Genomic DNA, 24,986 nt, shown 5'->3' on the forward strand with positions numbered 1-24,986 from the left:
ATTGCCTATGAAAGTTGTATTAAAATAAAAAGATTAACATATTATATTTAAATAAAAATCTTTTTAATACTGTGTACATTTTGATTTTTTTTATTTGCGTGTGTTTTTAAATAAGAGCTGTTATGATATAGAACTAATGTATTGGTAAAAATAAAAAGTATTTTCCATAGCAAAACTAATGAGTTATTTTTAGAGGTATCATGAAATAAATTAACAATAATGTAAGCTGTGTAATAATGTAAACGTATATAATAAATTTTAGTAATCATATATAACCAGACTGGTTGTATACAATTTCTAAATATCCTTATTTATTTTTATATCCCATTTCTATTTTTAACTTCAAAATTTGCAAGACCATGGAAACGCTATTTCAAGAATCACGTATTCAATTCTTTACAATTTATATACCTTTATACCAAGCCACTTTTAGAAAATAGTTTATATTTATTTTTAAGAAAAAAAATCGCTGATACAATAGAACATATTTCGATATTCATTCCATAACTTTCATCCATTACTTTTACACTTATATTTTTTGCTTAACAATCTAGATAACATATCCGATCTCTCTTTCGTGTTCGCTTATATCGCTTTATGAAAAAAAAAACTATTTCTGACAAATGAATCATGATTCTCTTTTTAAAATTTATTGCGTCTCAAATTTTGTTACCTTTAAAAATATTTTTAGCTAACTTTTGACTTTTGGAAAAATCAAAAAGACTATTCCCATACCGTATGGGCTGTATAGTCGTTGTGTTGTGTCATCTTTAACAATCGTATTTTTCCTTCTTTTTTTATCATTTTTTTAAAGGAAAGGCAAAGGGAACAGCCGTATTAGTAATACTAAATTATACAATGACATGGTAATCCTTAATTTTGAAATTTTTCTTAGCTTTTACAGTAATGAGTATGTCTGTATATAAAGATAATAGAGCCTCCTACTTACTATTCACGGTATTTCTGCCGCTAAAAACAGTAGCACAGTTATTTTCTCTTCACTATGAAAGAACGAGATTTCCCGCCCAAACAGTGAGTCATTCGTTGCTCAACCATACCTACTACGTAGCTTGTTGATCTTTCAACCTTACTGATATAGCAGGCGTTCTTACCTTAAGTTAAGGAAATTTTTACGCTAAATACACAGAACTAATATAAGTAATTAAGCGTAGGAAATGATAGACAAAACCAAATGATAACAAAACTTAGCTCCAGTAAACATAGCTTACGTAATACAATGATAAGTATCCAATTTCACCTGACACCTAAACACTTTTCTTTGCGTTCCAAATTGAAGATAGCGACAGTTTGGAGGTAGGTCAAGTTAAGCTGGCCGGTGCAGTCAATAAGTAAAGATGGCAGACAGCATATGTTCGGCGGAAAGAGCCGACGGTGGCCGAGCGCGTTCGTAAGTGGGTCACACGGATACACGCACACAGGGATAGGAAGCCACGCGAGTAGATGCCGCGGCGTGACGCGCTCGTCTCGTGATTGCGTTGCAGAAAAATTACTTTTTTTTTTCGAACACAAAGGACGGTTTTCGACCTGACTTTTTTCAACGCCATATTTTCTTAATTTAAATACGATATAAGGAGCAATTCTTATAGTGTATTCATTACTGTTCCTGTATGACAATAAACATCGTGTTTATTCCCAAATTAAAATCGATAAATTAAAAAGAATATAATAATAAATTGTGTAATAAATAAATTGAAATAGTCAACTTTTTAAATAATAAATTATTTGTAATAAGAATATATTAAATAAATAAAAATAATTATTTTTTAATTGTACAATGCGGCATATCCTCCAACTAATACAAAATCGTCTGCTTAGACTTTATCTGTGTCGCTTATTTTTTAGGTTTGTCACGATAGCCACATATAATAATATAATAAAAAAAAATTGTTGTTAAACAGCTTGCTTGCAGCTTTATAATCTGAATTTGTTTTTTAATGGTGAGAGTAGACAAGGCAACGAAATTACAAAGTATGTGGACATTATGCCCAATTTACACTCAGCCCGAGTGGGCAACGTAGTGAGCAGCGCGAGAGTGTAAACACTAGTGGAAACACTTCCCATGCCATTGGCGCTGCTACTCGCGCAGCCCGGCGCTCCCTCGATTGGTTTTTCGTGCGCGAGTCAAAGGACTGGCAGCGCGAGTGGCAGCGTGTTTTTACATTCAGCCCTCTCGCTCAGTTGTCGCCCGGCAATATTTCCGGCAGCGCGAGTGGCAGGGGAAGCGGCTGAATGTAAACGTAGCATAAGTCTACCAATCCGGTGGACTAAGATGTTATGCTCCTTGTAATTTTAATGCCATATCTAAACCTACAACCACAGATTATGAAGTTGCTTTGTGGCTGAAATGGCTGAGACAGAAGTACCCATGCAGATGACTTTAAACAAAGTCTACCTCTGGTAATAATAATAATTAGAGGAGGGTGATTGTTTTTTTTTGTGCGCTAACGGTTTTCCTAGTAGTGGAGGCTGTTAAGATGAGCATGAGGTCAGGTCAGTTAGCCCATCCTGATAAATTCACCAGGAATTTAACCCGATGGTTTCCAGAGGGAACCGCGTGGAGGTCGACCTGACATGGTACATTGCTAGCAATGGGGTTATCAATCCACATTACTAACAATCCCCTTGCCCCCTTATTGGGCGATTGTTAGAAATGATGACTGTTAACCCCATTGCTAGTGTACCATCCACCATCTTGATAAATTGCTGGTAAATTTGCCACGATGGGCTAACTGACCTGACCTCATGTTCATCTTATCGTCCTCCACTGGTGCCCCGCCAGCGTTTACCGTTAGCGCAGGCCGGTGCACCATTATCATCTATAAAAAATGCTATTAAATATTAATTACATTAAAATATCTAATATTTGGTGTGCCCGCGATTACGCCCGCGTAAAATTTTGTTATTCTGATGTTTAAGCTATATTAGTGTAAAGTTTCATCTATATGCGTTTAGTAGCTTTTTTGCGTCAAGGAATCACAAACATCCATCCATACATCCATACTCACAATCTTTCGAGTTTATAATATTATTAAGCTTTAAAATACAAGTTTCTACTTAGTTTTATAATGTAAATATTGGTTGAACAATAAATTATTTTTATATAAAAAATATATATATATTTCGTATTTACATTAAAATACTCATAAAATCAACGCCTTAATGTTATTAATGAATATAATTACATTTAATTATACGACACTGACCAATTTTGCGTGCTGTTGTTGGAATGTAGTAACTAGTAATTAAACGACAGCAAAAACCTAGGCACAGACTCGAGCCTAAACGTCTAGAATAATAATTACATCGATTTAGTATTGCGCAGATTCGCGAGACTTTTGATAGTATCTTATTTAGCACCAGCTTTTGCCCGCGGCTTTGCACGCGTTAATTTATCCCCTTAGGGGTGGAATTTATCGAAATCCTTTCTTAGGGAATGCCTACGTCATAGTAGCTTTTTGCATGCAAAGTCTCAGCCCGATCGGTTTAAAATTGACAAAGTTTCGTACAAACTCTCATTCAAAATCCTTTCTTAGCGGATGCCTACGCCACATCTACCTGCATGTCAAATTTCAGCCCGATCCGTCCAGTGGTTTGGGCTGTGCGTTGATAGATCACTATATCAGTCACCTTTGTTATATATATATATATATATATATATATATATATATATATATATATATATATATAGACTAGTTCAGTTGGAAGAGGAGGGGATAATTGAAAATCAAGATCAAAAATCATTTATTCGTGTGTCCCAGTAAAAATGAATAAAAAAATATAGATGCTTGTTGAGACGTTTATTATTGCAGAGCGCAGTGACAGAAGCTATATCACTTCTGTCACTAAGTTCGACTATAAAATGTATATAAAGAACATCTATATTTTTATAAACAAAATGTATATAAAGAACATCATATTTTGAATATGGATGAAAGAATATATAAAAACTGCCAGTGACTCTCATTGTAGGTCTAACAGTCCCGCACTTCTTGACAGTATTTTATTTAGTAGGTATTACCTGAGCTGGGGGAGAATGGATTGATCAAAATCAAGATCAGAAATCATTTATTCATGTTGGTTATTTTAGCCGCTTTTGAACGTCAAGTTTTTTATATTAATCTTATTATTTTCCCTAACGTCCAGTTCAGTATACAGATTCAATTGAGACGAACTGGCAAGAAACTCAAGTATATTTCCTTTTTTTAATGTTCGTTTATTTACACTGTATATATGTAGGTATATGTCTAACATTAAATGAAAATTCCTTGCAAGAACGACTATTGCCATGCACGTATTGTTTGTAAGGAAGACTAGTGGTCCCGTTGCTAGCAATGTCGGGTCGACCTCCACGCGGTCTAACAAAGAAACCGTCGTGGTGAATTTGTCAGATCTGTTAGAGCTATTGTATATTTCTTATAAGTACATAGGTACATAGAAAAACACTCAGATCAATACAAATAATATATTCATGAATATAAATGTTATTGTGCGAGAATCAAACCATTGACCATTAGATGCAAGGCGGAGTGGTAAACCGCCAGACCACCGAGACTATCAATTTATTATTAATATGAACAAGTACTTAATACAAATACTAATAATATTGATAACAGCTTGTCTAATCTAAATTTCTAATGTTGAAATGGCATACTACTCATGTTCTAATATATAAAACGTATATAACGACTTTCTACCTGATAAGATTCTGATAACTCTATTAATTAATTATTTATTTGATTAAAAACATTTATATTCATAATTTGTTACAGGAACATATTCTTGCGAAATATGATAAATGAAAATGTACAATGCTTGATTCGTTTTTGATTTGTCTGAGTGGAAAATAGTTTATTTTCCATTTTTCAAACTTACTAAGAATAAAAACGTATATCACGTATATTCCATGAAGGAAAGACTTAACTCAAGATGTATAAATCTTAAAACTAGGCAGTATACCTACATGCTCGTAGCCTGTATAAATTGGACGAAAATTTAAAACAAAAACAATAAAAGTATCAATATTTTAAATTTCGAACTCTTAGTATATCGCACAAGTATAATAACGTCTTTAATTTGTAATTTTTACAAATTTTTGAAATTAGATTCTTATAATTTAAATAAAGAGCATGAATTTCCTCTAATTAGGAATTTTAATTATCACCTCCTAATATGGAGTGATTGTTGGTAACGGTGATCACTGCCCCCATTACAACCAATGTACCGTATCAGGTCGACCCCATGCGGTTCCTCCTGGAAACCATCGTGATCAACTTTATGATCATCCTATCAATGTCTGCCTTTCTGAGTATACCGTTACAAGAGGCGGAAGCATATTCCATATTCATCCATCTAAAAAAAATTTCAACGCATACATTCAAATTCCGTGAGTAGGTCAAGCCAAAAATTAACATTAACACGCTATAATCGTCACAGAATTCCTGGAAATTGAAAACTTGAAAGGGGCATATTTTCCTTTTCACTAAAAAGCACTCATTAAAGGTATGAAACCCGCATTCCACAAAAGATTAGGCCGCACACATGCGTAATGCATGTGGACACGTATAAAACGTTTGAATGTGGTCGAGTGTATATGCATAGTGTAGAGTTACGTGTGAGACGCACACATGCACGGCAGTACAGAATAGTGATGTAACTCCGTTGACGCCTCGCAGACATTTTTTATGGACTGTGACGCAATTTTTTTTTATAACCGCACCGTAGTTAGGGCGGCATCATATATTCCAATAGGATTTTCAGGACGTGGCTTCATTTTTTGTTTCGTAAAGTATATCAAATTTATAATATGTATTTAACGTTTTTTTTGTTTATATAATGAATATAACATTATTATCGTATAGATAAATAAATAATCAAACATATACATACAATATCTCATTTTACAAATAAAGAAATTATATATAATATTCTATTTTTATTTGGGAATTAATCAAATTAGTTAAGAATAAATACATATTTCATACATTATCTTTATTAATTTACTTTAGATAGAGAAGTAACCAGTAACATTCCTGAAGGCGTAGCCTAGACGCTCAGTTCTGTTCGCAGCCTACGCTAAGCCCAGGAATTCTTCTAAATATTGTAATTGTAATCAAATATATTAAACACCATTATTAATAGTCATTTCTGGGGCCATATGTATTTAGTATAGTAGACAAGTGGCCACATTGCTAATAATGTACCATGTCAGGTCGACCTCCACGCGGAAACCATCGTGGTTAATTAATTGAGTTCGCCGACTCACGACTACGTAATCACCATATCGTTCTTTTATACCGTTAATACCGGGTGCACCATAATAACGGTATCACCATAAAAAACCCTGTACTTGCCTATGTTTATATATCATTGTATAATACTAATCAGATATTTTTCCTTGTCAACAGGTAAGCATTGCGCGCATACAACCATGAGTAAAACAGGTTTTGTATTTCGTTAATTAGAATTAGTACATGTGAGTGTACTTTGTACTGAAATAGGTTGACAATTTAAATTGGTTGTCATACAATTTTTTTTTTAACAGGAACGTACTTTAATTTCCAGTATATATATTCTTAATTATTATTGAAGTGTTTTTTTAAGTTATTTATTTTATTAATTTACTAACCATTAAGATATTTCACAAAAGGTGAACCTTATGCTATTATATACCATTCTCTACCACTTATCCTTTGGGAAGTGCAGAAATACTTGATTGTAAATTGTAAATGTGAAATACTTAAATTTGTTACAAAACCATTAAAACACCATATACATCCCGTATGAATTTAATTTTAAAGGTTAATTTTAAAAACCAATTCGAATCCGAGATTGAATATTCATGATACTGAATGAACAACGGGAAATTAAGTTGAAAAACTGCAAATGAGTCTGTTTGGGAAACTACTCTGCTACCAAAATGTTAGGGAAGCGTCAGTCACGTACCTTTATGGTTCTGCGGGCTTCTTGGGCTTCAGGGTCTCGAAGATATCTTCGCTAGCTTTCCAGTTTCACATCAGGCCTCACAGTAGGTTTAACAGAGTCTTAAAGTTTTCATACAAAATTTATCACGTGACCATGCAGTTTGTATGTAAGTTGTAAAACATACTTTCAATCTTACATTTTGCTTCTTTGCGAAAGATTTTTACTTCTGTGAATACTACGAGTATTTTCGTCCAGTGAAGCTGTAAAGCTGCTCTTACAGCTTCACTGGACGTAGGTGATTACGGCCAAGCCTTAGAATAGTTAAAAAAACTCTTTATCAATATTAGATGAGATTTAATTTGTATACCTTTGCCACCATCTGTACATATCTTATAAAAAAGACATTAACTGTTGAACGTTTCAACTTACGATTATTAAAACTTAAGATTACCTCCACTATTCTGGGAAGACAATTCATTTCGCATTCATATTGTTCTGAGTTTATAACAAACCTTGGTTTTTGTATTGATTAAACACGTAAGTACTGATGAAGTATCACATTTACTATAATTATGATACGTCCAGATAGATTTATCTAAATTAATATTATAAAGATCTAATTTATTTATTTATTACTTATTTATTACTAACATATATTTTTTGTAACATTTATTTATTTATCTTCACTGTTACAACTATTTTAACAGGTCTTAATAGGTACAATAGTGTAATTTATATATATTAATCCTATTTTAAAAATAAAATCACATGTAAAATGCCCCAATATCCGTAATCTATATATACATACATATATATTTGTTTTTTGTCTATGATAATGCATTCCATTATCAAAATGTGCACCCGCCTGCGCTAACGGTTTACTGGCGGGGCACCAGTGGAGGATGATAAGATGAACATGAGGTCAGGTCATTTAGTCCATCGTGACAAATTCACCAAGAATTTATAGCTATATAGATAGCTTCCAGGGGGAACCGCGTGGAGGTCGACATAACATGTTACATAGTTAGCAATGGGAGTTACTAGTTCCCATTACTAACAATCCCCGTCCCCCCACATACATAAATACATATATTATTTATTCTATCACGTGTACTCTTTCGTAAGTTTGTGTGGATACCTCATCCAATTCAATCTCAACGCAACTTTTTTATAAGCGTTATTCTATTGAAGGGACATGGCAGTGAAATTACAGGGTACAGAAGCATGGCACGTTAGTCCTACTGATTGGCAATTAAAAATAATTATAAAATAATGTCGTAATTCCCGCTCTTTATTTATATAGGCGACGGTGACCACTTACCATCAGGTGGACCGTCAGCTTAGTCATCTAGTCACATAAAAATATAGAGACTACTAAAATAGTTCAACACCTTCAACAACATTTTTTTTAATTTAAATTAGTGATGATGTTGAATTGAATGCATGTAGTGTATTTATATATATTTGTTATATAAACGCGTATTAGATTTAGATGTGTGTTTGTTTATATTAATGATTATAAATGTTAATCACTTCATTTTAAAAGCTGTGATGGAATATATTAATAAATTGTCTATATTTTTAAATACCAGTCGCCCAGTAATCATAAGTCTAACATAATCCGTTTAAACTTTAAAGTTTTTATTTATTAAAGTACTATTATTATGAAAGGTTAAATATATTTATGTTGGAGTATATATAAGAAAATATTAGTTTTCTGCATTCCTCAATATGAACATTATCTGTGTTAGTTTTCATACTCTGTCCACGTAATAAATGGTATAAAGTTTTAATTAATTAATTAATTAGTATAATATATAGATAAATGAGTCGTGTGGATCTACCCTTAAGATGCACGCTCACTACATAGAAACATCATGTAACAGTAAAGCAAGGCTGCACACAACGTAACAAGGACAGGTCAATGCACTTCGTTGCCTTGCACGAGCGAGATAAAAATATACGCGGCAGCCGACGCGCGACAAGCATAAATATATGATGCACGCTTCCGCTGTCCAAACGGGTAACGCAATGCGTGCGACAAAGATGACGCCATACCGACGGAAGGAGATGGCTATATAAATATTATGACTGTTATTTCACTTCCTTCGCTGTGATGCAATAGCGATATACAGTATATTACCTTTTTAGAGATAAATTTTACACATTTTTCATAGTTCAAACTTACATCAAACTTTATTTTTTAATAAATAAAACAATTTAATAAGTACAAAATTATAATATACTAAGTTTTACGTTGCTACAATTCATATAATATTCAAGTATACATATTTTCTCTGCTTTTTAAGCATATACTGTATAGTATTTTATTTTCTTTTACATTTTATTTTGTTTGTAATTCAGTAGTGATTTTGGCGGGAAAACCTCTGCGCTGGTATATAGAAACCATAAACAATTCTTTTCTAGTCTCACTGTTCATAATATAACTATTATTGATTGTTTGATGGCATTTCGATATACAAATATTATGAATCTAAAATCAATGTGCTGAATATTTTGCAACGCCACCTTTCGTCGAGTAGCAGTACTACACAATTGTGATTTATTACTCTATCGTTTATTTGTCCTCATTTTCGGTCAATTCTCATTGGGTACGAGTTCAGACAACTCATCAACAGTGCTGTTGTATATAAAGACCAAGATCTAAATACTACTTTTTCCTCGTCGTTCTTGGAAAAATCGATCGCGGAGAAAAAATAGGTCTAAACTACGCATGCCCTACTTTTAGTTGAGTGAAAACGTCTTTTGTGGACTTTTCGACTATGCCTACAATATGGCGGAAAAAATCAGCGTGGACTAAAACCACGTGTCATTGAACCTCTTCAAAAAGCCGCTGTGCACCTTTTGGTCAACCCAAAAATAGACCTACTGCCTTCACTGAGAACGTTCGAATTTCCACTTCGCGAATCTAAGAAAAGAGTTTCATTTTCAAAAATACACTCGACACTTACGCTCTTTCGTTCGGAATTCAAAAATGTAAAGACTAGTGCACACTAATGCATAGAGTATCAAAGGCGTTGAGGTAGTGTTTATTATGTACAAAGAAAGTACGTGTGAGCTTTCTCTGTGTAGAGTTATTACACAACCTGACATGCTATAGCCTCGTCTCTCTTCATCACGGAGCAAGCAGGCCGCTGCACCTACCTCTCTTTCTAACCAACTGTTATGTAATAACGGTTGTTGTGATTTAACCGCGTAACATTTTTCTCTTGAAACCGCTACGTAGAGCCGCTACGCCGACATTTTTAATCTAGCATTTTAATTTGTCCAACAGTACTTATTAAAATTTTAATTGTTACCATGCCATGATATTCGCTGTTTATTACCCGCTTTATATTACAATTAAATATAACACGATTGCTATCCATACCCGATCCAACATATATACTTAGTATTGTTACCGTTAACTTCAAAAACAATAGACAGGATTCGCTATTTAAAAACACGCACACAAACACATATCATATAGCACGCATAGGCCTATAAATAAACTTGCATGTGCCTGTCAAAATAAATGCACCTCCACAATACATACAGGCATGCATGAACAAGCGCGCTGCACACACTTATACACAACGCCAGCTAGTGTGCTACACGCCTGTGTTCATTTCCTAGTTGTTCCCCCGATGGCCCGCTTGCAACATCTCGGTGTGAGCGGGTCCTTACAATTCGGCGCGCGTTTTCGAAATTAGAATGTTTTAAAAAATCATCATAGTTTTTTAGTGGTTTTTGATGTGAATTATTTGTGACCAGTTATGTGTAGTGTAGTGGATATAGTTTAAAAAAGGAATTTTATATTTGGAATGACAGGAGGTTTGAGTTTTTCTATTTCAAATTCCTAAACTATGGTTGTCGCAACTCGGGAAATTAAAAACGCAACGTGGTTCGCGATTATTACTGTTTATTATACAGATTAGACTGTATGGTTTTGTACCTTTTCATTTATAATTTTAGATAAAGTATTATGTCTTTATAATTATATAAGGATAACCAGTTACGTCGGACTTAATCAATGCACAATATGAAACTTTCTATGACTAAAAACGTAATTAATATATAAAACGACTCAATTAGATGTGTGAAACGGTTGTCTGTATGTAAAATATACACTATTTGCATTAATAACTGAGTTACGAAGTTAGAATGATACTAGTTTGAAGTCGTAGCGAGTTTTATTTTTTTGTCTTTTTACATAATAACCAGACGTAATAGGAAAATAAATGTAACTTTAATTAACATTTTATAACACGCTCCAAGTTAAAGAAAGGGGTTTGACTTGTTTTAGTGAATGTTTTATTCAGTAGTTGTTTATTGGATTTATTAATATGTATGATTTAAGTGATATTACATAAAGTGATGTGATATTTTGATTATATTTTCCATTATAAAAACAATAGTAATACGAAATTAAAATAGTTTTTTTAAGTCTAATGGAGTTTTAGAAGTCTTTCGATCACTAACATATTACATTAAATATAGCGTGTGTTACTATAGAATTTACTATAGATATATATGTATTATTTAGATCCTATATATATATTGGAGTTACAACTACAGGATACAAAACAAAATTAACCTTTAATTTGTAAATTATTTTTTTACTATTAAAATAAACAAATAATTATCAGAACCACTACGCCTTTTGATGAAATTATTTCACTATTTAAAAGATACCTACATTATTTCAGGGCTATAAATTCTATATAATATGTTAATCTATATAAAACTCACAAAGTTACATGCAACCGGGCGAAGCCGTTATGAGCAAGTAGAATTAGTAAAATCTTTAGATAGTATAAAATTAAGTATATTCAGTTGTTTGTTCGCTTAGATCTTTTAAAGTACACAACTGATTTTAATGCACTTTTTAGCAATAGATAGAGCGATTCGAGAGGGATATTTATATTTATAACATAGTTACAGTTAGTTGATTATAAAAGAATAAAAAACACCGGCGAATCGAGAATCGTCTGCCTTTTTAAGTCGAAACCATATAATAGGACCTTTATTCGTCAGATTACAATAAAATGTTGATGGTATACGATAACGATATCGAATACAAACAAAGTTTCTACCATTTTCATGATGGTGAACCGCAAACAATATACATTCGCGTGTGTATAGATAAAAATACTATATCTTGGCACCACGATAGATAATGGCAGTGAGTAATAGACACATTCCATACAATATATATATCTACCTTGTATTTAAATTAATAGGGAATATTAGAGAAGACCGTGAACAGTTTGACATGGAAACAAATTATATAGAAAAACTATGTAGTTTTTTTAGAGTCTAAGACTAATAAATAACACTAAGTTATTATTAATTCGCGTCGAAAATAATACATAATTTTCTGTAAGTAATAAACGCAGATGTTGTTCCCATAAATTCACAACACGTGATAATGAAAGGAAAAATGTTAAATTAGAGAAAGGTATATAAATACATATCTAAATATATATATATATATATATATAGATCTCGTGTAATTTAATAATAATAATATCTCAGGACAATTCACAAGCTAAGGAGACCTTATGTTATGGGTACTAGACAAGTAATATAAATATATAAATACGTTTTTTTGTACATATATCCATAACATAGAAAACACCCAGACCAGTACAAATAAGTAAACAATCATCGTGAATACAATTGTTTGTACCGTGCGAGGCATCGAACCCGCGACCATCGGAAGTAAGTCGGTGTGCTACCGAGGCCATCAACATTTAGCAATATATTACTTGTTAATAGACATTATTACATATTTTTTTATTATTAAATCGGAATTGTTTATCATTCTTTGAAGAATTGTATGAAAATGTTGATCATACACTAGATCAATAATAAAATTAATTAAGATACACACGTCATCTCAAAATTTCATATTAGCGGATACATATCTTTTTATAATATTGTCTATCTGGACACCATCGTTAAGGGGAAACTTTATAAAACGGACGTCTCTATCTCTCTTACGTAAAAAAGCTAATTCATGAAAGAGACAGGCATATTCCAATTGTCATATCACAATGGCTGACCCATTTTCAGGCACGTGGCTCTCTCGAAGAGCCTGTATTTTCCCCCCATAAAATTCTGTTTCGGAGGGCAAAGGAATTGAATGATTTGTGTTTTAGAGGGGCTACATTATCTTTGTTGGGTTCCGTTTTCGCTTGAATATCAAATAATGCTGTAACCATTACTGCGGAATAAAAAGCTTGTATACATTTATACACGCTTGTATACATTTTTGCACTATACATTTATTTATTCTTTTGCACACAAAAATGTATACATGGCGGACTTAATGCCTGATGACATTCTCTACCAGTCAACAGTCGCGTTGACCAGAGATAATAATATGGCGGTGCAATTTAACAATTAATATATAATACATGTATTATAGATATAAATCATTTCTCTTAAATCACTATCTATTGCTAAAAATTGAATGAAAATCTGTTGCGTAGTTTACAAGCTCTAAGCGAAAAGATAGCTAGATTATATTGTAATAACCTGGGAATACCCAGACCTACCGAGTATACAAATAAGATCTCATCAGAATCGGTTCAGTAGTTTAGGATGCTGTAACGTGACATAATATTTTTATATATTAATATAACAACATTGGTCGATTGGTCTGTTGTAACAAATTTGAGCTTTAGAGAGTTACCCATGTCATAAGGAGAATTTACCACGTGGATGTTAACCAAATAGGGTACATTGTTAACAATAAGCTTCTATTCCTCTTTACTAACAATTCTCTTCTCTTCTTCCACAAGAAAGAGAGACAGAGTAAGAAAATTGTCTTCTCTCGGAAAGAACTTGATCAGTTGCATGAAAAATAGAAAAGCAAAAAAACTGCAAAGTTACATAACAGGATCAATGACATCGTCGGTGGTCTAGCCGTTTAGAACACCGCTTTACTCCCAATGGTCGCGGGTTCTATTCCTCGCACGGTATAATCATTCATAAATATGATTGTTCGTATCGGTCGGTGTGTATTCTATGTACATTACGTATTTATTTAAAAAAATGTATCTAAGTATATCTATCAGTTGTTTAGTACCCATAACATAAGCTTTGCTTAGCTTGGGACTAGATGGAGCTGTGTGAATTGATAAGAACTAGCTGCACCCGTGACTTCGTCTGCGTGGAATTTAACTTTATTTTTATAAAATAAAAGTAGCTTAAGTTGCTCTTTATTACATGTCAAAAAAAGTCACATCAAAATCAGTCCAGCCATTTCAGAGATTAGCCGGAACAAACAGACAGTCAGACAGAGAGAAAAAAATTGTAAGAAATGTTATTTTCGTGTATGTGCCGTATTTATATAATTAAAGTATTGTAGTAAAAAGAGGTTATTTCAATATTACAAACAGACACTCCAATTTTATTTATATGTATAGATGTTGAAAAGTCTGTGTTTGATTACATTAAAAAGACAATTAAATAGTCCTGCGAAATAAATGATACCATTGACCTCTCCTGAAATCGGATGTGACCTCAAACTTGAATTGGATATAGGTCATCCAGGTCGGTGCAGGTCACGCATTTCGGCCACCGAACGGGTTGCTGTACCGACCTCAATGACCTTGATTCTAAGGTCTCTTGAGGTCAAAGTCGAGATACAACAGCTTTGCCCCAGTTCAAGGCGGAAGATGTTTGTGTAATTTGCTATTTATTTTGTTAACTGGCCTTTAGCTGATTAGACTATTAATAAGTAGGTATTTTGTAATAACAAAACAACAAAACAAAATAACTTTAATTGTAACCAAATTAGTATAAGAATTATCGAATTTTTCCGTTTCAGAATTAATTCACACTCAAATTTATTTATTTACTAGCTGCAACCGCGACTTCGTCCGCGTGGAATTTAACTTTTTTTTTAAAAAGTTGCCTAAGTTACTCCATATTACATCAGCTATCAGCCAATAAAAGTCCTGTCAAAATCGGTCCAGCCATTTCAGAGATTAGCTGGAACAAACAGACAGACAGACAAAAATTGTAAAAAATGTTATTTTGGTGTATTAATATTCATATACATGTAATAAAAAACGGTTATTTCAATATTACAAACAGACACTCCAATTTTATTTATATGTATAGATTTAAACTTTACTGCACAGGTACAATATATATGTGTACATATGACGGACTTAACGCCGAAGAGCGTTCTCTACCAGTCAACCAAACGGCAGAAATTAGTAAGAGGCACATTACAGTTTGCAAACATTTCAGAGAGCAAGAACAAACGGACAGACAATTTTTTTTTACATTAATATATATTAGAAAGAATGAAATTTTTCTTTATGTTTAGTATATGTAATTGGTTTGTATTTTTTAGTTGTAATTTTGTTTTAATTATTATTATCATTAATATTTTAAATAGTGACTTTTTCTCTCCCCTTTTTTATATATTTTTTTTCTCGTTTTGGTGCCACTGAAAACCAGCTATATGTTCACACAGAACATACAATAAAGCTATATGGAGCCATTTCAAAATATATGGATGTTTATTTAAATGTAAATAACATGTTAAATTAAGTTTAATTATATATATAGACATTTTATTTAACCTTTTTTTGTTAGATTTTTTTATATTGCAACATTGTTGAAAAACACTGAATAAATATTTTTTCTTTCATTCTAATTTTTTATGTAAGTATCGTATAGTTTCATATGCATTTAGTGAAAAGCTGTTAATTTGAAATAGGCACTTAAATTTTATTTATTTGTTTACTGCATATCTATAACGTATTGGTTTTCTGTTTGATCTCTACTTTTACTTTTAGTGCAATTTTAGTGTACATACAATTTTGATTATATAGAATTGATAATCTACTATAGTAGGTAAAATACAAACGTTATCAGTTTATAATGAAAGTAAAGGTAGAGAGCAGGTGCAGTTAAAAGTCGGTTTTACACAAATCAGTTGTCTAGTACCTATAACACAAGCTCTGATTAGCTTGAGACTAGATGGCGCTGTCTATTCAGGGATATCATCATTATTATTATTATGATTCCTTTTCTCAGATTTTCCTAGTTTGTTACGGTTGGTCGCGTACCACACCTACGGGTAGAGACCGTTATTATTATTATTTAATTATACATTTTATATTTTCGAAATTCGTCTGTATATAAGTTAGAGTTACGAGTCATAATGACCAAGTAATTCTATTATAATAATAATAAATAACCCCTGGACAATTAACACAACGCCATCTAGTGCTATGGTAAGAGCTTGTGTTATGGGTACTAGGCAATTGATATAAATACATACATTTTTTTGTAAATACATACTTAATATACGTAGAAAACACCCAGACCGATACAAACAATCATACTCATAAATGTTTGCACCGTGCGAGGAATCGAACCAGCGACCATAGGAAATAAAGCGGTGTGCTAAACCGCTAGACCACTGAGGACGTCAAATCGTCAAATTACATTATATCTTCCTGTAAAAAATTACTATTATATTATTATAATTAGTGGCAAGAGCTCCACCGAAAAGAGCTGTTAAATTATGAATGAATGAATGAAAATGATTATAGTGTTTGTTTATTATAATTGGTTTAGAAAACAATAAAGTTTTACGAGAAGAAATTCGCAATATCAATAATAATTCTTATGTATTAATCCACGCTTGTCAAATATGAATTTAGTTTAATATTTGATTATGATGGCTCGACATGTTAAGGAGATATCCAGCAAATAAAACGGCATACCAAATACTTGACCATTAAGTCTACCTTATACGGGTCTAGTGACTCCAAAATGATAAAGAACTTATCATATCTTTTAACTGTTGATAACAGAATTATTAACTGGCATCAGTAATCGCGAATGCGTTTCCGTGGAATCGTTATATTTACGCACATTGAATATTGTTCAGTAATAGCTGGACGACAGTCACGTGTTGCTAAGGGAAAATTGTAATACTCTCTCTCTATTTAATTAATGTAGGCACATGGTAATTGTTTGTTTGTTTGTGATACTTCATTGTACAATCTTTATATACAAAAATAACATGTCACGTGTTTGTCCGCGATGTACTCCTAAACTATTGGACCGATTGCAAATTTGATTTGCACATTGTGTGCAATTTGATCCAACTTGAAAGATAGGATAGCTTACATCTCAATTTATAGTCGCAATATTATTTTATTCAAGAACCTTAGCCACAGCAACGCGTGGCCGGGTCTGCTAGTACAATTATAAATACAAGAACACAATTGACTTAAAAAATAAATACAATAAGAATAAATATGTACAACAGCGGACTCATACCAAAAGAGAGCTTTTTTCATTCAATCTTTGAGTGACTGAGAGGAATTGTGAAGTGGTGAAAAAGGTACAACAGATAATACTCGTCACAATGCAATATATAAACAAATTTGTATATGCAAACATATATAAATTAATATAGTATATAAATAATAAGAATATATCTACATATAAATTTAATAATATAATTAAAAAAAAAACGTATATATAGTATGTATATAGATACACACAGAAAAGGAAAAGAAAAGTAAGTGGAGTATAAAAAAGCGCAGGCTCCGAATGATCCCAATTGTGTGTACATTCTTATAAATAGAAAAGATATTTAATTAATGGGGATTTTTAATGTTTTTTTTTTAGCTTGAAAGGATCACTCAAAACGTGTATAAAACTCAATAATAATAAAACGTAGTAAGACTCCGTGATTTTTTCCTAATTTTACGTATAAATAATGACCGCATCATATGTAACAAAGTTTATTTAAGGATAATAGTAAGTGTGTAAACTCTCTGAGCAGTATTAAGCGATTACGTGGTTTGGACACTGAGCTCTTCATTTTCTTAGCATTTCCAATGAATACTAAAAACAAATTGCATAATACATTGCATGATCACTATAAAATACCTTAACGTCTATCCGTACCAGGGTTGCCAACTTTAAGTTCGCATGGGATATAAAAATAAAAAAATATGTTATAATCTCCTATACATATTACCTTAATTTCTTCAGGCAGTTAAGTTTTGCCGAGGTTAGGGGTTCTTTAACCACGGCAAAACTTGAATACTTGATCTAGCGATTTAGCACAACGCTTTTCTTCTGATGGTCGCGAGTTTGGTTCCTCGCACGGTACAAACATTTGTATTTATATTTATGAGTACGATTGTTTTTAACAATCTGGATGTTTTCTTTCTATTATGTATGTATTTACAGAATAAAATGTTTCTAAGTATTTATATCAGTAGTTTAGTAACCATAACACAAGCTCTGCTTACATTGTGACTAAATGGCGGTGCGTGAATTGTTCAGGGATATTCTTGTTATTAATCTCGAAAATCGTCATATTTTGGCCGAATTTCATAGACAAAAATTTCGTACAAAGTTGTACAAGGTACAAAATATTAGTACCGAAGGCCAAAAATCTCGTATTTGTACGAGATACCTCGCACGATCGCCATCCCTGATCTGCTGATATACACGAGGTACACTACCTACAGAATAACAAGTTGTTGAGTTGCACGGACGTTTCTAGTAATGACCAATTGCGCAATATGACAGCGACATTAAACTTACACGAAAACAAACTTTATTTACACCGCCATGAAATAAATATTAATTAAAATTAATTAATTGGAAAAAAAATCAGTTTCGTATTTAAATATAATTCAATTAGGTATTTCTCATAAAATACACGTATATTTATGAGAATAGCTGAGACCTGCGACTTTGTCTAGAATTAGTACTTCGAGTAATCTTAATCTTGGTTTTTTTTTATGCTACGATGGTGGCAATCAAACATACATTAGTATACATAAATAGCATTAGTATTTGTTTTTTATCATTTGAGAATGTATTTTATCACTATTTTTTATTATTTGAGAGAAAAAAATAGGATACCTGTCTCTCTCGTATATATAATTTTATTAATATTAGAAACGCGAAAGTTTGTGAGTATGGATGGATGTTTGTTACTCTTTTACGCAAAAACTACTGAACGGAGTTTTCGAAACTTTACAGTTATATAGCTTAAACTACATGAGAATAACATATAGGCTATAAATTTGAAGCGGGTGAAACCGCGGGCAAAGCTCGTATTCATATATATTAACTGGATAAACTAATTTATTATCAATTCACGACGATAAAAATTAACTGAATTTTTAAGCAACTTTTAATATCGTAATAATTAGTAAAAATCACGGGATGTTACCACGTTTTATATTTATTTGCTGAGTTCACGATATTTCGGCAGTGTTTCAACCGCCATGATCACGGGTAAACTTTAAACAATATATCATGATAATCATTTATTTTTCTCAGTCTAATTGACTATAATAGTCGATTAAAACTGAGAAAAATATATAATATAATATATTCTTGAAATAATTATACCGTTAGTAAATAACTAAATAAAAAATTAAATAAAAACACTAATTTTAACATAATGATAGAATACGGTGTAATAGAAAGAATGTAGGAAAATGGCGACGCTCGCGCCAAAAGGGTCCTTTTCAATAAGAGTACTCTCGACCTTGAGACTGGGGCCGGGAAACACAATTATGAAATGTCGTGAATAAAATGAATTATAATACTCAATACTAAATAGATATTCAAATAATAATAACGCAGGATGAATCGCATAACGCCATCTAGCGATAAATTAAGCAGAACTTGTGTTATGAGTACTAACAAGACAACTGATATACATACTCAAATACAAGTTTTTTGTAAATACACATATATACAACTAATAGAAATACTTAAATATTTTTGTTATAAATTACTCAAAATTCAAACTTTTACGTAATTTTTTTATTACTATTAAAAACACACATACATCGTAGTCGGTAGTCTAGCGAGTCAGCACACCACTTTACTCCCGATAGTCGCGAGTTCGATTCCTGGCACGATACAATTAAATGTTATATAACAATCATACTCGTGAATTTTGTATTCATGAGTATGATTGTTTGTATTAGTCTGAGTATATTGTAGGTTTTGTATTTACAAAAAAATGTCTAAGAATTTATATCAGTTGTCTACTAGCCATAAGACAGATGTTGCTTAGCTCAGGACTAGGTGGCATTGTGATCTGTCTAAGGATATTATTATTATACATAAAATCACCCAAATTCATACTCAATTGTCAGTAATGTGGACTAGGCGGCAATGCTCACGTGACAACCCTAGTGTTACAAGCATATATAGGCTACGGTAACCGTTTACCATCAGATGGGCCGTGTGCTTATTTACTACCACCATAGTATAAAAAAGTGTCTCCATCGCTAACAATGTACCATAACCTACATACGAGTGTATACTCCTGGTAACCGTCATGTTTAATTCCTTTTAAATTTGTCACTATGGGCCAACTAACCTGACGTCATACTCATCCTGTCATCCTCCACTGGTGACCCGGCCAGCGTATACCGTTAGTGCAGACGAGTGCATTCCTTATGTATCCATAAAAAATAATACGGCGTGAATCACGTCATAGTATGTTCATAGTTTACTCATAACTTGGTGTTTATTCTTTGTTTAGCAATATAAATATATAAGTAATGACTGATACATATTATAAATACAATAATAATAACATATATACATATTTAATAATATTTTATGTCAATAGAAACAGAAGTTATCTGTGGTCACAAAGTGGAGAAGAGTTGTAAAACATAGGAAGCAGTGGAAATCGCTGTTAAAGATCTACATATATATATATGTGCCTTCCACATATATAAATTTTATGTATATATATTAAAGCAAATCTTTGTTTCCCTACTGTCCAGGTCTGTGCACAAATTCAATTAATTAATAACTAAATTAATAGCAATTCATAAGTAAACTATTAATACAAATGTTCACCTATGTAGACTTCGCATAAAGACGTCTACGTACCTTAGTTTGACCAATTTCGGCATCCAAGACTTTACTACGTGTATCGAATGAAAGATGAACTAAGGTAGTAAGTATATCGTTTTTAAAAGGTTTTTCAGTAATTAATAAGAAAAACTTCTTACATTAAAGTAATAATTATCATAGCCATATTATTTTTAAATGGTGTTTATTAATAAATTATGATTGTAACGTAAAATAATGGTCATTAAAATATTACTTTCCGAATAAGCGCCATCTGTTGTTCAGTAGCAACACTAACGTGGTTATAAAAACAACTACGATTAGTGATTTGTTTACGTGCGCGTTAAGGTCTTTGACACGTTTATTTGCATTTTATGTACATATCGTGAGGGATCCACGAATATTCACATTTACATCACATTGCGTTGACTCTTTTAGTGCTAAGTTTTAGAATACCATCACTAGATGGCGCTGTTTGCCACTCGGCCACCGACCTATGTTTATTATGTCATATTTTTTATCGAGCCGATACATAGCTGCACTAATCGTACATTGACCGATTGCATTTTATTGTTTTTTTACTGCTATGTGGTTGAATGGCCATAGTATGCCTACTTCAGTGATATGCGACTAATCAATATGCTCTTGATTTCACGTTCATCTTATCAACCTCCACCGGTGCTCCGCCAGCGTATACCTATAGCGCAGGCGGGTGCATTCCATTATCCTAAATAATATCATTAACTCTGTCTGTCTGTACGTCGCGCTTTTACACCAATACTACTGAACCGAGATAAATGAAATTTGGTACACAGGTAGTCTAGATCTTGAGAAAACATATAGTTACTTTTTAATTCCAAATAAGGGTTAAATTGGAGAGGGTTGGTTGTATGGATACATCGTCAATTTTAAAGCTAGAGGTTTGAAACTTATTTTTTAGGCTGTTGATTAAATATAAATAATTATGACTTGATAGGGGATGAAAATTTGTATGGAAATTCATCATTTGTCATCTATTCCACACGGACGAAGTCGAAAGCAAAGTCATCTATAAAAAAATGATAAAAAAGATGTAGGTGCTTACTTCGTGATAGACTTGGCATGCCATGAAAGAACGATAAGATAGAATTTCAAAGTGCAGAGTTACAGAGTTTCAGGGTAAAAGTGTCTTTATGCGCGTCAGCTGGTCGTAGAGGTTTTGGTACAAGATTTACGTTCTACTGCCTCTAGAGCGTGAGACAATAGCAATGATTTACTGCCATTTACCGTACAGTCTGAAACCGACGTAAATTGCTCTTAAAACTGCTATAATCTGTGGGAAATAGATCCACCAGGCATAATTAAAAACATATTTACTTTTGTCTGCGCTTTTGTGTAAAGTGGAAAAGATTTGAATTTTTTGTATGTATATTTGCTGGTAATGGATAAATTACAAAAAAATATCGATTTTAAGAAGTCTTCTCACTTAATATTTTGTCGAGACGGTGGTATATCGGTTTACCCAACCGGCTTACTTCATCGTCGCGGGTTTGATTCCTCATACGATACAAATACAACGATTTGTATTCAACTGATTATGACTATTTGGTCTCTGTGTTTTTATATATATTATATATAAAAATAAAATAAAATGTATTGGTATTTCTATCAGTTGTTTAGTACCTATAACACAAGATCTACTTAGTTTGAGACTAGACGACGCTATATGAATTGTCCAGGGTTATTATTATTATTAATAATAGATATGTCAGTGGAATTTCATGGCAACGCTTGAGAGGTACCATGGTCACATAATAACGTGATGATCTTGATGCTTCATATATATAAGCTACAATGCCACTTACTACAGCAAGTGGTTACTATATAAGTTGCATAATCAAAAATATACCTACTTCTAAATTGGTCACAACTTCAATCCAGTGACATTTTGTGCGAATTTTTCATCAATCACGCCTTATCTCAATTCCCATTAAACATACCGTCTAGACTTCAGGCTGATAACTTGACAGACGGACAGACGTACCGACGCCTTTGTTTCAATTGTCATAGTAGTACAATACTAGGTTATAAAAGCAGTGTTATCTAATATATATATTAAAATATTTTCCTCAAACTGTCCGTATATGTTTATTCAATCCGTTACTATGTGGTTGAGTTTCTTGCCTGTTCTTCGCAAGTGAAACTGTATCCTGCAATGGCTATATAAAATAAAATAAAAAATTATCTTGCATAAAATTCCCAAAAATGTTCTACACGAACGAAAAAATATATTCTTATAATAAATAAAGACAATTAATATTAAAACAAATTATATGAAAACGTATAAATTATTTTATCAACAAAATTATTTAAACAAATGGCTAACTAAATGTATACACTACACACTATTCAAATATGTACTACATGCCCACATTATAATACTAGGTCGCACGAACAATACATCAAATAGAAATAAGGGGCGGACGAAAATAATAATACATAAAGTAAAAATAAATACCCCAAAAATAAGGGAGGAATACATGAGGGAAAAATATTGCTCTTTTCAGTATTATTTCCCCTATATATTGTTACAATAAATAGGGGTAAACAAATAAGCTCGGGGTGTAATCCCTGTTGAGAGAAAAAAAATTGAGAAGGGGTTGGAATATTAAAAAAATATTAAGTTTTCGTACGTAACAAATAATCTATACGCATTCTAGACTAAACTTAAAGTACTGTTTTTATAATACCCAACACCATCTAGTCCCAAGCTAAGCAGAACTTGTATTATGGATACTAGACAACTGATACAAAAACTTCGACATATTTATTTGTAAATACATACATATTATACATAGAAAACACCCAGACCGATATAGCAATCATACTCATGTATACAAATGTTAGTGTGCGAATCGAACCCGCGACCGTTGGAAGTAAAGCAGTGTACTCAACCGCTAGACCACCGAGTCGTTGAAGGTTCGTCAAACGAGTAGACTTACTGGATTTATATTTCCTCTACCATTAACGTGTGGAATAAATTAATATGAATTGACGGATTATAAGCCTCTGTCATTTCCAAAGGGACTTGGAGTTTGACCCCCATAATAGTCAGGTAGACTGTTCAGGAAGTACTTCTAGCTGGCTATATTAACCATTCATATTGTTCTCATATTTTTGTTTTTTTTTAGATTCTCGATTTGACAAGATATGTGATTATTATTCGTACATATTTGCATAATTAGGTTTTTTTAATGGATGATAATGGAATGGTGTAATGTCTACGCTAACGGTTAACGCTGGTGAACCACTAGTGGAGGATGATAGGATGAACATGAGGTCAGGTTCGTTAGCCCATCGTGACAAATTCATAAGGAATTTATCACGATGGTTTCGAGGAGGTCAACCTGACCATGCACCGTGCACTGTTAGTTATGAGGTCATTAGTGCAAATTGTAGGTTTCAATGTGTCAAATGCAGTTTGTTAGCAATTGTTTTACATAATTAAGCACCGGATCTCGGATATCAAACAAAGAAGCCGCAATTAAATAAATATTTTCCTCGTGCACAATATGGAAAAATAATTCACGTACGTATGTGTCACTGCGTTCATATAATACGAGATAAGCCGGGGTCGTTCACCTTAGTTTGGCAGTCGGTTGAACTTTGGTACCGCTATCTGATAAGAGATGGCGTTGAATTCCGTAATAAAAATACTCAGTGACGTACGAGTTACGACACGGCACGAAGTTTTCCAAAATTTTATACATGAATATATCTATGAAAATACAATTAATTTAAATAAATACATAATTTTTATCCCATTCGGGAATAACTGATATAACATATTTATTTCATTATTTTACGCGACTACGACGAAAAGAAAAGGTTAAAAACTTCAAAACATTTACACTACAATTTTCGAATATTTAATATATATAAAAAAATAGTCTAGAATAAATCAGATATAACATAACTGTAACAATATGGTAATTTATGAATATATTGATTCAAATTTTGATAACAATATAGAGCTCTTTCAAAAACCTCTGGCACGTTGCCAGAGTACTAAGGTGTCATGAGTTTGTAAGTCTATTCTCTGTAACTTCACTACCATACATCTCGCCTCAAAGGTAGACTGTTTACAAAGTAAGCTGATTGGCAGTTGATAT

The 24,986-nt window shown here is 32.4% G+C and overlaps 1 protein-coding gene across 7 annotated transcripts in view; it reads left to right on the forward strand.

Annotated features, from left to right (window-relative positions):
* LOC131855378 (probable nuclear hormone receptor HR3) overlaps positions 1-24,986 on the forward strand; it is a 124,292-nt gene that overhangs the window by 38,405 nt on the left and 60,901 nt on the right. For 2 of the 7 annotated variants that reach the window (XM_059206640.1, XM_059206644.1), the window contains exon 1: positions 10,592-10,776. The exons of the other annotated variants lie outside the window; for them this stretch is intronic. The gene's annotated coding sequence lies outside the window, so the exon portion shown is untranslated. Of the gene's footprint in view, positions 1-10,591; positions 10,777-24,986 lie in introns of those variants that run through there. 7 annotated transcript variants of the gene reach the window in all.

This window comes from Achroia grisella, unplaced genomic scaffold (genome assembly GCF_030625045.1).
Source record: "Achroia grisella isolate CSIRO2021 unplaced genomic scaffold, CSIRO_AGI_Agris_v1 utg1360, whole genome shotgun sequence".
Taxonomy (NCBI): domain Eukaryota; kingdom Metazoa; phylum Arthropoda; class Insecta; order Lepidoptera; family Pyralidae; genus Achroia; species Achroia grisella.